Genomic DNA, 15,306 nt, shown 5'->3' on the forward strand with positions numbered 1-15,306 from the left:
CTCTTCCCCACCGCCGCCTCCCCTTTCCCTCCCCCTCCCCCAACCAAGTCCACCTCCCTCGTCAGCCCAAAGAGCAATCAGGGTTCCCTGCCCTGTGGGAAGTCCAAGGACCACCCACCTCTGTCCAGGTCTAGTAAGGTGAACATCCAAACTGCCTAGGCTCCCACAAAGCCAATACGTGCAGTAGGATCAAAAACCCATTGCCATTGTTCTTGAGGTCTCAGTAGTCCTCATTGTCCACTATGCTCAGCAATTTCAGCTGTGGCTGTTTGTCTGTACACTCTGCTTGACAGGCTATATCATCCTGCCAGCCTGCTTCCGACTCTACGTCACCTTTCTCTTCTGTCTTAGTTAGGGTTTCTACCGCTATGAGGAGACACCATGACCACAGAAACTCTTATAAAGGAAACATTTAATTGGGACTGGCTTACAGTTTCTGGGGTTTAGTTCATTATCTTCATGGTGGCATGCAGACAGACATGGAGCTGGAGAAGGAGCTGAGAGTCCTACATCTTGATGCATAGGCAGCAGGAAGGCCACACCTTCCTTTATTATGACATGCCGAGTTTGTTCTGGGAATTTTTGTATGAAGACATAATTCTAACCCTTTCACTGCTTTGCTTGGCTTCAGAGCTCTTTACAAAGCTATATTACCACTGAGGGACGGAGAGTTGTTGGTGAAACCCCTAAAGTACCATGCTTTTCAAACCTCTGTCTCCTGTGTGCATGTGCTGTGTCAACCACAGGATGTGATATTTCAAATAAGACCAGTTCTTACGTATTGCGTTTCCTCTAGATTAAACATTCATTTCTAAGAGAAATGGTTATTTTAATACTATTTTATCTTTTCTTTGCAGGACTGGGCTTAAATGTGGGTCTCATATATACTAGCCAAGTGCTCTACCACTCAGCTGCATACCCAACTCTTTAGCATGATTTTGAATTCTGAAATATTAAATTATTGTATTTAAAAGGTATAGGCATCATTAAATAAGCAGTTGCTAAGCAAAGGACGTTAGTATTTTACTGAGGAGATATTGTCTACACCGTGCTGAGTCCAAAGCTGGAGTTGTATCAGGATAAGAGTTTAAAGCGGTGGTTCTCAACCTTCCTAATGCTGTGACCCTTTAATACAGTTCCTCGTGTTGTGGTGACCCCCAACCATAAAATTATTAAGTTGCTACTTCATAACAGTAATTTTGCTACTGGTATGAATTGTAATGTAAAAGTCTGAAATGCAGGATGTCTGATACATGATCCCCAAGGGGATCACTGAAAACCTTGCAGCTCAGATGGAAAGGTATCCTGACAGTCAGGAGCCAAGGACTAACACAAAGGCTCTGTAGGCGTAGTGGCTTACGGCTCTGCTCAGGTCACTCGGGCTGTACCAGCTCTGCTCCCTTAGGGAACAGTTTTCCCAGCAAAGGTTTGACAGTGCTGCGCCTCTGTGGCTCAGCGAAAGTTGTTACAGCTGGGCTTTCTGTCGAAAGTGCCACACCGCACAAGCCTCACTCAAGAGAGTGAGCCACAGCGGCAAAGTGAACCGAGTACAGAGGGTATCTTGTGGGGAAGATGAAGCTTTCCAGGGTGGCTTGGGATTGGTGTGGCTTTGCTGCCTGATTCTGGAACAAACTCAGGGATTGGTGGGATTCTGTAGCCTGACTCTGGGGCAAGTTTAGGGATTGGTGGGATTTCAAGCCCTTGTCCTGGGGTCAAGTCCGCGGCAGGGCGTTCTTTCCACCTTTAACCCTCCAGTTGTGACCACAGGTTGAGAACTGCTGCCATACTGGAATCAGTTTTCCTGGAAAATACCTCCTCTGTTAACGCATGCTCTTCTCTGGGCATAGTCACAGTCAAGTTTTACATGTGTGGTAACCACTGGAGTTAAGCATTGGTTTCCACTGTAAAGATGAGGACACAGAGTTGAAGACCATTTAATTGCTTGCTGTGCACTCAGAGTCTCCCTGCCATTGGTTAGAAGTTCACTGGTGTTCCTGTATGTCCTCCTGCCATAGCATTAACTGCTACCAGTTTACTACTCTGATTTAACAGTTTTGACACACACACGAGTTAGAAAGGTTCTTTGTCCTCTTTGCTTCCACATATGCTAAACAGTACTAAATGTGGGCACCTCTGACAAGTGGGCAGCACACTGCGGGAAGGTGGCTCTGAGCTTCAGCTCAGTCTCCTCAGAACCGCTGTGTGGCATGTGACAAATCACATTAAGAGGCGGCCTATTCCGTAGACTCGTGAATGGGAAGCAATTCCTGAAATTGAAGGGGATTGACTTGTTAACTTAGTGGACTTACAGTTATATTTATAATATAGAAGATTAAATGCCACTTAGTCAAGTAGTCTACTTTAATGGAGGTGTGTGTGTGTGTGTGTATGCATTACTTTTCTTCAGTCAGAGAAATTATTTCTCCTACGTTGTCTAAATATCATGACTTTTTACTTCAATTGACTCTGTAATCACCAGTGAAAGTATTTAGAGTTAGTCTAGATTATTTAGATTTTCATGGTGATTTTGCTCAGTGAGTGCATGCCTCAAAAACTGGGTAAATTTTCTACTAATTTTATTTTTTCTTATTCTTTACTATTTGTAGCAGTGAGTTGCCATGTTCTTTCTCTGTGAGCTGCTGCTAAGGAAGAAGACAGACTTGTGTTCATGCACTCATATTCAAAGGCAGAAGACACGATACAGTGTGAAAGAGAAATACTGTGTCTGTTAAAACCGCCTATCTTTTTCAAAATTAGACTTATTCATAAGCATATTACTGCAATGATATGTAGAGAAGCTTGTTTCATTGTTTTATGAAATTTATAGTTTTTTCAAGTTGGCCATCTGGATATTTGAAATGAGTTCGTTTAAGCAGAAGAAATAGCTGGCAAATGTTTTTATGATAGGCAATTGCACGCCAAGTTTTTATAACCTTTCTTCTGTTTATTCAAAGTAAGATGACTTGATGTGATGGATAGAACATAACACCAAGACTCAGTCAGGAACATCAAGAAATCCTGAAAACAATACCTTTAAAGGGGTTTATGTTGTTGCTGTGATGGTGTCTCACTAACTAGCCTGGAGCTCATACTGTGTGGACCAGGCTCTCCCTAGACTCCTAGACAGCCCACCTGTGTGCACTTCCTTAGTGCTCCCCGCCACAGCTCGAAGGTTTGCAGTAATAATTACTTTACGGTTTACTCAGAAAAGAGTGAACTGTCTGGTAGCTAGAACAAAGGTTGGGATTCCCAGTGTTCTCCAGCAGATTCAAGTCATCAGCGTTCCCAGATTGCTTTGTTGGCCACCAGTTTAAGTGACAAAATTATGTTTTATGTTTCCTTCAACTACTACAACTACCATTTCTTACACACACACACACACACACACACACACACACACACACACACACACACACAGTGTCTACATGCATGCATGCGTCAGGCACACACACACACAAATGTGTGTATCAATTTCAGGGGGTTTCCCCCTGTGGCTCTCACCCTTATTGTTTGACACAAGATCTCTTCACTGAACCTAGAGCTCGGTGGCTAGACTGGCTGGCTAGGAAGCCATAGGGGATTGCCTTCCCCCACTTCCTGTTGCCCAGCTCAGGTTCACAGACAGGTTGCTGTACCCTGCTTTTATGTCTGCTGCTCTTTCTTCTCTGCCACTCAATTTCCTAAAGCTTCTACAGTATTCCATCATCAGAAACTCCATTCTCGAAGCATGGGCTTTCAACAAAGGGTCTGGGTAGGTGATTGACATCCTGATCAAAGTATAGCCTGCTAGAGTGCTGTCCCTCCTCTTTAAGGGGCTCTTTGCAGGAGCATGGGTTCTTTACCAATGGCTACCGCTGATGAAAATGTCTCTCCCTAGTGATCATTAACTGCATTTATATCCTCGGGGAGGATTGGGGCCTCATGATCCACTCCTCTGTCTGTGGTAGTGGTTGCTGGGCCAATCTCACACAGGTCGTTTGCTGATAATCACAGCTCCCGGGAGTTGAAGAATGCAGTAATCACACCGTGCCCGGATGGAAGCATTCTCTACATTCCACCTCTTCCTTCAGCTCCATGTTCTGTTCGTGCCCTCCTCCATGATGCTCCCTGAGCCTTGGAAGGGGAGGTATCTGATATAGGACTCAGCTTTCAGCACTCAGTTGCTCTCAGCATGTCTCCGCAGTAAACACAAACCACTGCAAAAAGAATCTCTCTGACAAAAGCTGTCAGTAGCGCTAATCTATGGTCATAAGCAAAAAATCTCCAGAAGGCAGTTTAATAGACACATCAAATCTATTTAGCCCAACAGTAGCTTCCTCCCAACCAAGTTCATGAACTCAACAACTGTGAGCTTTTGACTATAGTTCCAGATGTGAGTTCCTTCCCATGAAGCAGGCCTCAAATTCAATCAGGAAAGTGGCTAGTTGCCCATGTAACAGGCCTGCCACAGTTGTGCCAATACTGTTGACTTGCTAGTAGTGTAGCACCCAGGGTCCACAATTGCGTGGAGCTGTCGATGACAGTTCTTCCCCAGCAGGGAGGCTGCCTCCAGCTTAGTTCTAGAGTTTTCTGTCTTGGGACAAAGCTTGCACACCATTCTTGAGCGTTCCGTGTCTCTGCCATGAGACTGTACCAACTCTTTTACTTCTTATGTCTAGATTGACAGACTTGGAGATTAAAAGGCAGCTGAAATACAAGAAGTAAAAGGTTCTTGGGTAAGATGGGGAGGTGAAAAGATGCCTGCATGTCACTGTGTAAATACTACAAAATCAGAGTAATAGAGTAGAATTTATCTCAAGGAAGAAAAAAAAAAGAATAAAGAGGAAAAAGATAGAGGAGAAACACCATGAATCACAAAAGAGGCATAGAGAAACAGAAAGCCAATGTAGCAGATAGCAGGAAGAGCCCATGGCTCCAGCTCCAGTTCCCCCAGGGAGTCGTGGCCTCAGCCTCATCCAGGAGGTGAGCAGTCCTAGCGCTAAGAAAAGCCCACGGTTTTCACAAGCCTTGATAGTGGCATACTTTGTGGTAGACCAGCATTAGAGAAAAAAATGACCCAAAAAAACCATCCAAAATAGTAAGATCACTTCCAGTATCTTATTATGCTCTAGCCAGGCAGCATCTTGGTTGAGGGGGCAACCTACTGTTTAAGGCTAAGCTATGTTGGGGAACATCATATGCCTGAGAACACCCTGTCACCTCGTGTGGGCAAGGAGGAGGCCAGGAGAGTCAGCTGTGAAGTGGGGCATTGGGTATGAGCAGAGTGAAAAAGTTCATGCAGGAACAATAGGGTAGTACGAAATAAACAGGCCGGACAACAAAGGAACAAGTGAAGAGCCAGCCTATAAAGACGTAGCAAGTATCGTCCATCTATGCATCTACCTGGGAATTAATATTTAGACTCTCCAACAAACTAAAAAGCCTAAACACCCTAGGTTCTAAATTATCCAATCAACAAATGGGCAAATGAATTGAACAGAGAGTTCTCAGAAGACAGATAGCAAGCAGATACATGGAAAAACAACATGACTTTAGTCAGCAAGGGAGCATTGAATCTATGTAGACTCTCCTTAGGTGGTGACTATTAACTAATAGCCAGTGCTAGTGAGGATTCTGGGGGACAGAACCCCGTACAATGGTGATGGCAATGTAAATTAGTTCTGCTGGTTTGGAAGGCAGTATGGAGGTTCTTCAAAAACCTCAGCTACCACTTTGATCTGGTTATATATACCACTCCTGATCCATAGGAGGAGCTGGAATCCGTACAGAGGGCGGCCTGCTCACACAGCTGTTCATAGTGCCACTGTTCACAGCAGTCAAGTGAGGAGCCAGCGATGAGTCAGTAAAGAAAAGGAGTGTGAGTGTGTGCAGTGGAATCTTCCTCAGCCATAAGGAGAACAGCATCGTATCGTCTGTAGCCTGATAGGAGGACCATCAGTCAGTGAACGAGGCTGCACTCAGGAAAACGCAGGAGGAGGAAGGACAGATAGGAGAAAGTAACAGGGGAAGCGTGGATATGAGCAGAGTACAACATGTACATGCATGGAAACAGCATCCTAAGGGGCTGGTTGCTGGCTGAGTGGGTGAACGCTGACAACCTCAGCTCAGTTGCTGGAACCCATGATGGAAGGAAAGAGCTTCCATGTGTCCTGTACATACACAACTCAAATTCAACAATTAGAGTCATAATGAAGCCCAAATGTAAGGTATCTAAAACAGGAAATATGAAACTTAGGATTACAGAGGATGCATTAGCTTAAGACTTTTAATATTCAGATTAAAACGAATTTACAAATGTGCAGAATTGAACATGAGTCCGTATCCCCCTGTGTACTAATCAGCAGGCAGGAGCCTAGAGGGAATTCACACCAGACACCCACATTGCTCTGCTGCAGGAACTTAGCTCTGCATCTTCCCAGATTCGTTGACTGCAGTGTTCTTGATTTGATTTATATTTTCACTTGAGATAAGCTTTGTTAGGTGGGTATTAAAGTCAGTACTGGACTTCACAAATACTTAACTGTCCTGTCTTTTCTGGACGTGTGAGAGTCTATAGTAAATAATGTTGCAGCTACATTGGGACTTCAGAAGAAAACTCGCTACTGTCTTTTCCCTATGCATAAAATTAGGAGTCCAAATAGAAAGAATCTTCTCCATGGCACAGTCTTTCTCTTATGAAAACACAGACACATACCTATACACACACACAGCACTTGGGCTCTTGTTGGGGTTGCTTCAGTGTGGGTGGCTTTGAGGGACTGGGCATGTGATTTTGTTGTCAGGGTTTGCTGTACCGAGTCACGTTGTTTCCGTGTCCCTTCAGGTCTCACAGAAGCATGTGCCTACATGATGACCATAGGCCTGTTCTGTTGCAGTCACTTATGGTGCCTTTTCTTGGCGGCTTGGAATTCTTTCGTGTTTTCCGTTTTTATAAACCACGTGTGTCAGTACACTACAGAAATGAGCCACTGCTGTGTCGCTGCTGGATGTCACCTACTGCCTGTTAAACCACAACAGCACAGGACAGCAATCTGCTTACTGCTGTATTCCTTTTCCTGACCACAGCACCTTGGGGGAGAATGTATTTTGGCTCACGGTTTGAGGCGTGGTTCCCAGGGGTGGCAGGAGCTTGAGGCAGCTGCGCACACTGCGTGTGGTGAGAGCTCCGCCTGCTTCCTCCTTCCTTAGCCTGGGTTAGGGTAGGCCTTCCTGCCCCATTCACCTCAGCTAGAAGCCCGGGAACTTGTCTTCAAAGTGATTCGAGATCCCTTCCAGTTGACAGTGGAATAGGAACCACCATACTGCGCAGGCCACCGCTCCCTTGCACTGTACTCAGGGACTGTTCTTCAGAAGTAGTGAAGAGCTGCAGAATCTATAACCACAGGCAGTGTCACTGACCCAGATACAACAAACTAGTGAAGTATTATTCACTTCTTAATGGCTTGAATCCATTGTTATATGGATTTGAACAGGTTATGCACCCCTAACCCAGGAGTTTGAAATGTTCTAAAGAGTTAGCAGGATTCCATTACTAGGAGACGCCACATCCAGCTGTGTGTGGCGAGTGCACAGGAAAGTGCATAAGCTAAGCCGATGGCTCCATCCCGTAATAGCACTTACAGGGGAAGCTGGGGTGGTCATGAATTCCAGTTCAGTATATGCAACATAGTGAAACCCCATCTTAAAAAATAACAAGCTGGGTGTGGTAGTGCACACCTTTAATCCCAGTTCTGGGGAGACAGAAGCAGGTGGATCTCTTGTGAGTCTAAGACCAGCTTTTTGTATATAGTAAGTACCAAGACATCCAGGGGTACATAGACCTGTTAAAAAAAAAAAAAAACTGAAAACCTTGCTTTCCCACCTATGTGAGTAAGGTATATATAGAATGTAAAAGTTAAGCTTTGTAGCTTTGTTTAGATTGCAGTTCATCTTCTCATTTATATGTGACTATTCCAGAATCCAAAAGCATCCAAAGGTAAAATCTATTTACACAATGCCTTTTAAATCACTGAAAGATAGAAGCCGAAGTGTCCAAATAGAGGTGGCTTATGAATGTGCAGAAATGGCTGGACTAAGAAGAGGAAAAATGCCATTTCCAGGAGTGACCACAGACAGATCTGCCAGCAAGGTGGTAACATGAAGTCTAAACAGCACAGAGATTGGAAAGGCAATCAGAGAAAAGAAGAAAGCAGTTTGTTAACCCAGGCTCTCTGGATGGGGTTGGTGAGTACACAGAGGGAGAAAGACAGGGGATGTACAAGTAACCCCCGCTTAGCAGTTGACTGGCATGCCTAAAGGCAGGAGAATTCCACAGTGCCTGCTTAAGTGCATCCACTCTTTCTAATGAAGAACACACATGGAGCTGTACAAGCTGCTTCCACAGCCACTGACAGGTACCATCCTGCCTTAATGGCCCAGCATCTGGCACTTGGATGCCACCAGAGGTCATGGGTCTGCCGACAAAACAGAGCAGAGGACAGCCCTAATTTTTCTGCAGCTCTAGGACCACTAACCTCCAGAGTCAGGAGCCTTCCCCCCATCTATACCTGCCCCGCAGTAAGCATGATCCCCCAGCTCACAGCTCAGAGTCAGGAGCCTTCCCCCCATCTATACCTGCCCCGCAGTAAGCATGATTCCCAACTCACAGCTTAGAAAGCTCTACCATTGCATGTGCCTCTCTGTTGGAGTTGAGAAAGATCCCAGCCAAGTCCCGCAGCTCCAAGAATAAAGGCCATCAGGGCTCCAAACCCTGACCCTGCTCTTTACTCTGCCCTTGGGACCTTGAGACTCTGGCTATTGGTATGAAAAGGGAGACCTGGCACCAACGAGAGCTGTCCCTTGGGACAAGAGGGAGGCCCACCAGTGTCCTGCCTCTTTAGACCTGTGTTGAACCACCAGAAGACTCAGTGCACTCTTTTAAAAAAAAATACAAGAAGTTTATTTAAACAACAAGACGCTTGACTTGAAGGGAAAACTATCTAGGATCATTTTGTTCAAGAGTAATTTATCCCTACTTAAAGACAGATTGCCCTGCATGTAACAGCTACGTACAAAAAAGTTATAAAATTGTCCTTGGTTTTACAATGATAAATGAAAAACATTAAAATTCTCCAATCGAACAAGGTATGCAAGGATTTTGTGGTTGGGTTCTTTTGTTAAAACATTGAGAGCAAACTAACTCCCTGGAATATAAAGATAAGAGCTGATGAGCGAGCATGCCACTAATGGAGCAGGGGATATATTCACAGAACTGGACTTTCCCCCAGACCACCTCCACATGCTGTCAATCAAAACAGAACACTGGCCATTTAGTTTAAAAAAGAAAAGAAAAAAGCGCAATATGCTTGTGCACATACAGCAGTTACTTTATGTACAATGAGGAAATGGGGACAGGAAATGAAAGAATAGAGAAAACTCTACTGTAGTAGTCAGGATGTGGTGGAACCAAACTGCGGCTTTCTAATTGCCAATGTATTATTGGTCTATAACAAAATTCTGGAGTGAAGTAGCAGGTTCCCTTTTTCGTAGACACCTCCTGTCTGCTGCTGGAACACATCAATCGTATCTTCATCCCCCATTTCCAACTGTGCAGGTGTGTCTGTTTCATTGATTGGCTGCCCATCAAACCGGAATCTGATCTGCCTCATTGACAAACCCTGTCATTCACAATAGGCTTTCACTAGTTTGCTAAGTGGTGTATGCCTCTTAATTTTAAACTGCACCACAAAGCCATCCTGCCCCGCCACCTTCAAATTAATATGGTCGTTGTTCTTGGTCTTGACTCCTTCCTTGGGTTTCTCGTCAGCCATGGCGAACGCCGGAGTCTCCTCAGCTGCAGCTTCACAAAAGAGGCACCAGGTCTGCACTGAAGGAGCCGACTCAGTGTATTCTTGCTCACCCTGTGAGCCCTGGGGAAGGTCTTCTCCACACCACAGTCTTGGACCACAGCTGCTTTAGTGCCCACAACTCTGACAAACCCCGATCTTGTCTGAGTTAGGTCCTGCAGCTCCAGGAAAGAATGACCAGTTAAAACACTGATTACCCACAATTACCCTAGAGATGCAGGGATAAGCCCTCCCATGACTCCACAGCTCTGATACTAAAGACTCGGGGATCTCCTGAATTCAGTGCAGAAGGAAGACTGTGACTCCTGTGCCGCAGGATTTACTGACCTCTGTGCCCAGCTGCTCCTTTGTGAGCCAGCCTCTGTGTCCCATGGTACTTCTCTTATCAGCTTTAGTCTCCTTTTCCGGTCGTCACTGCATCCAAGACCAATATGCAACATTTTATTCCTACACATACAAAATTTTATTTCTACATAATTAGAAAAAAAACAACAAAATATACCATTCAGCACTAGCATACATACCTTCAATACCTACAAAGTAAGGAAAAGATGTTCAAGATCTCAATATTATGAAGCACTCCAAAGAACTTTTAATGTTCCAGCCAGATAGAAGTCATCAGGAAATATGATCCAGGCTGGAGACCATTTTGCAGGATACCGCATACTATCCATTAACTGAAGACTGCCTTCAGCCTCGCAGGGTTACCAATGTAGCTGTCACTCACATCCAGCCTGGAGTTGTGTTTATTCAGATTCCCTGCCTTCTGCTGTTCTGTTTCTCAACTTTCTTTCTCACCCTGTACACCAATAGCAAATTGTGTACAAGTAGTGAAATCTCTACAACCCCATGGTCTTATTTTCTCCATTTGAAGTCTAGTATAATAAAAATCACTTTTCTAAAACCAGAAAATGGTTTCCTAAAAGTACACAAACTCTCGGTGTCTGCAAGCCTATCTATGCTTTAAAGTTAAAGGTTTGTACAGAATTACCACACAGCATACAACACACAGAGACTATAAGGAAGTATGACTAAGGGCACTATCCGGAATCGCATGCTGAAGAATGTACTCAGCATAGCCCTAAGATTTTGTTGTTTTCCCTGTGTATGATATGCATAGATATTACTAAGATTGAAATGTTTCAGTCATTTATATCCACATTGTTTAGAAGCATAGAAAATATTGGAAATGACACACAATCTAAAAACCAAGCCCTAACAATCTTAAGTTATAATTTTGTCATTCTTGATACGGTATGTCAGTTACTTTAAGAAAATACTAGGATTTTTTACTATTTTAGATGAAATAAATGTCTGTGTTTGAAGACTTGCGCTTTAAGCTGGGATTTCCAAACACCGATTTGGTTGTATAGCCTTTTAAAAGCCTTTGGGCACAAAAACAGGTAAAATGTGGTTTTAGTTATTGGCATGTCTGTGCAACAAAGCATTTGGGAAGTGTGATTGACAGGCCAGGAGTGTATATGAGGGGGAAACCTATGCTTGTGTCTGCTTCAGTGACTTTATTAGCCACACCCTACTTGTAAATTATAAGCTGTCATTCAGAGCAGCATAGTGATGTTTAAAGCAAGCCAGGTTATAATACCTGTACTTCTTTTGCCTTAATGCCTAGAGGTAAAATCAGAAAAATGTTCTTAATGTTTTGATTCATAAAAGCACTCATCTGGAAAAAAAAAGCAACAAGCCCTTATAATACAGAGCAATACAAAGAGGGTTTACAAGGCGCACGTATGCATGTACCTGTGTGCATGGATATTGCAAGGTTGAGCATCATAATTGGTAACTTAGCCTCCAAATTAATTCAGATTAGATATTCAACAGCTATTTCAGATGACGATAAAAAGATAATTCACTAACTTTTGTGGCAGATTTTAAATCATTATTTTAAAACACGCTATGTACCTAATTAAAATTGGTATTAACACCAAAAGAGACTTCAAAGGAGGCCTTTATTATTTTATAAAGAATTACAGAACAATTTGTATTTAAAGCAGGCAATGGGAAATAATCAATTTTACTGAATATAGAAACAAATACTTATTCATGTCACACTTTGACAGCAACTGTACAACTTCTTCCTTAGTTTGATATTTATTCTTTTTTAAAACCCATAAGCATATATTACAACTCCCTTCATTTAAAAAATATATGTAAGATCATAAAAATTCCACCTGTACAGATACAATATAGTCAATTAAAATAACTCCATTACCTCCTCCTCTTTTTATGAACAAAAATCGTACTTGCAATAGAATAGAGTTCTAGAGTTCAATAAAGCAGTAGTTCACGTGTCAACTTTTAGATATGAAAAGTTTTCGCCCTTTTGCTGGACATGAATGAACTGCTCAGCCCTCACCTTCAGCCATGCATTCTGCACGGACACTCGGCCCTTGCATTTGTTCACAGGAACACTTCTGACTTCTAGTTTTAGAGGGAAATATCCATCGGGGCTCCTTAGGAACACAGCGTAGTCGCGCCTTATTGTAGGTTTAATCGGAGGGTCTGGGGGATTATATCTGAGGTGAACCAAACCACGAAACTTTGTCTTGAGAAAGTTTTTATCTGACAAATAAGAAAAGACAAACACCTGTAAGGTGATGTTTAAAGCTCAAACCAGTTTTGAAGTAACAAGAAAGGGAAAGCTGGTGGTTCAAATTTCAATCACTTTTCCTCTAAACCCATCAATGTGTGCACTGGTCCATTAATTATGTGGTCCAGCACAAAATGATATGTTAGTCTTCCCTTCCCCCAGTGACAGCTGTGAGAAAGAAAGCTATTTCAAATATTTTATTGTTGGTCTCAAGAATTTACCTGTTAAATGTAAAAGTTGACTAATTGAAGAACAAACCAATCATTTCTTTACTAGAACTAAGATAAATTTGGGGGAGATTTAGAAAGTATAATTGCCATGAACCAACCTATTCTGGGTTAAGGAAGTACTGCAAAACAGCAATTCCTGTAAACACTGGTCTAATACTTTGAGTGTGCAGACCGCTCACTTTCTCTTGTGTTCAGCTGCACGTGTGTAAATGGAAACAGTGAGGCTGTGTTTTGTTAAAACTCTGTGGACATATATATTAGTATTAGCTTCATGTAATGTTGACACACCATTAAATACTCTACCTTTGATATTTTTTCCAACCAGTAGAAGCAATTAATTTGCTCTTAGCTCACAAGCTCTGGAGAAACAACCAGCTGACTCTGGCCTGAGCACAGTTTGGCAGCCCCTGTTCTCATACATTCTTTTGCTTTTTGTGTTTTAATGGGAAAAATGTTACTAAGATACTGATTTGTTTTTCAAATGTTTGTTTAAATCATTTTGGAAGTTCAAAAATGCTACCCATTGCTAGGAGTGAGTGTAAGTTATGCCATTAAAATACTGCTTATGTGAACCCCACCCAGTGCCCTTGGCCCACGATATTTTTATAGCAGTCCTCATAGAAAACATTTGTATTCAACATAATCCTAGCACCTTAGAGGTGTTGACAGGATCTGTTCAAGGTTATCTTTATGGACAAAGGGAGGACAGGAACAAAGTGGACTCAGTAGACCCCATCCCAGAAAGCCCAAACACCTCCCACATCTGCACATACATTATCAGAAAGAATCTTCTTGTTGTCTTCTGATTTATTTGTTTTTTATTGAGATGGGCTCTTCTTTGCAGCCCAGGCTAATCTGAAGCTTTTCATCTTCCAGTCTCAGCTTCTCAAACTCAGAGCCCAGACTTCCATCACTAGCTCAGCTGCATGCATCTATTTTTTCTCCATTACCCACTGTAAGTGACTTGTAATTTTGTGTTAAGTCAATCTGCATTGTTTTTAATTATTGGAAAAAAATATTCTTTGAGCCAGGCGATGGTGGCGCATGCCTTTAATCCCAGCACTCGGGAGGCAGAGGCAGCGGATCTCTGTGAGTTCGAGGCCAGCCTGGTCTACAGAGCTGGTTCCAGGACAGGCTCCAAAGCCACAGAGAAACCCTGTCTCGAAAAACCAAAAAAAAAAAAAATTATTTGAGTATTCATACAATATAATGAATTATGATCACATCCATTCCTCATTTCTCACCTCCAGCTTCCCCAACCCCTGAACCCCATCATCTTTATGTCTCTTTCTCTTTATCTCATGATGTCCAGGTAGTGCGGCATGGGTGTAGAACCATCCACTGTATCATAGGTCAGTGGATACAGTCCCAAAGAAAAGTGACTGCATTCCCCAGCTGCTATCAACTGCCAGTGGTTCCTCAGCTAGGAGGGGGCCTTGCAAGTACCTCCTCCGTCCTTGATGGAATTTTGACTGGTTTGATCTTGTACAAGTCTTATGTAGGTAACTACAGCTTCTGTTAATTAATGAGTTTTATATCCCTGCCATATCCAAAGGCACCATTTCACAGGCCTCCCGTCATCCCTCAGCCATGACATTTCTTCTGCCCATCTTCTGTGATGTTCCCTGAACCCTGGGATGGCTGTGAGTATTGATGCACCTGTCCCATTTGGGGCGGAACACTCAAAATCAGTCTCATCAGTTATGAGTTATGACCTCTTATGAGTCTCTCCATTAATCATTGCCCACTACAAAAAGAAGCTTTTTGGACTAGTGTTGAGAACAGCCCAAATCTAAAAGAATAAATATCAATATTTAAAAAACAGTTTGACAACATGATCGTTAAGCAAAATAACTGAAGTAGATTACTTCCCAGGGCAGTGGTTCTCAACCTTCCTAACTCAGTGACCCTTTCATATAGTTCCTCATGGTGGTGACCTCCAACTATAAAATTATTTTGTTGCTACCTCATAACTGTTACTTGCAACTGTTACGAATCGTAATGTAAACATCTGTGTTTTCTGATGATCATAGGTTCCCCCTGTGAAAGGATTGTTCAGACCTCCCATGGCCCTAGGTTGAGAACACTGCCCTAGAGTCTATGTCCTCTCCAGCTGTGGAATTTTGGCTAGGTTTACCATGCAAGACATGAATTTCCTCCCATGGAACAGAGCTCAAATCCAATGAGTGAGGGAAGGAAATGTGGGGTGAGAGATCTGTGTGGTCCACTGGAGAAGGGGGCGGAGAGGAAGGGGAGACTGCAGCGGGTGGTCTGCTGCAGAGCTGAGGTGAGGCTGGGGATGGGATCGGGGAATGAGAGGGAGAGGTGAAGATCTGCAGTCAGCTTCCCTGCTCCCCTGGCTGGGGCAGCCTGCAGGTTGCCGGCTCTGTTCATCTTCTCAGAAACCAGGTGATATAGGCACCATTCTCTATATTTTCCTTGTTCCTATTTCATTAATTTTGTCCTGATGATCATTTCTTGTCGTCTGCTACATTTAGTTCTCATTTTTCCAAATTTTCGAGTTGCATTAGGTCATTTATTTGTGCTGTTTTTATTTTTTTGAATGTAGAGCTGTTTCCAATGTGTCCCAGAGTTTTTTGTATTCCATTTTCATTTCTGCTTA

The 15,306-nt window shown here is 43.1% G+C and overlaps 1 protein-coding gene and 1 pseudogene across 1 annotated transcript in view; one reads left to right on the plus strand and one right to left on the minus strand.

Moving 5' to 3' along the window:
• The window catches only part of Wdpcp (WD repeat containing planar cell polarity effector), a 275,150-nt gene that overhangs the window by 217,591 nt on the left and 42,253 nt on the right, over window positions 1-15,306 (plus strand). The window lies entirely within an intron of this gene.
• Window positions 9,483-9,809, minus strand: LOC126500830 (small ubiquitin-related modifier 2-like; annotated as a pseudogene).

Source organism: Alexandromys fortis, unplaced genomic scaffold (assembly GCF_014885135.2).
Source record: "Alexandromys fortis isolate MF-2015 unplaced genomic scaffold, M_Fortis_MF-2015_v1.1 scaffold_7, whole genome shotgun sequence".
Taxonomy (NCBI): domain Eukaryota; kingdom Metazoa; phylum Chordata; class Mammalia; order Rodentia; family Cricetidae; genus Alexandromys; species Alexandromys fortis.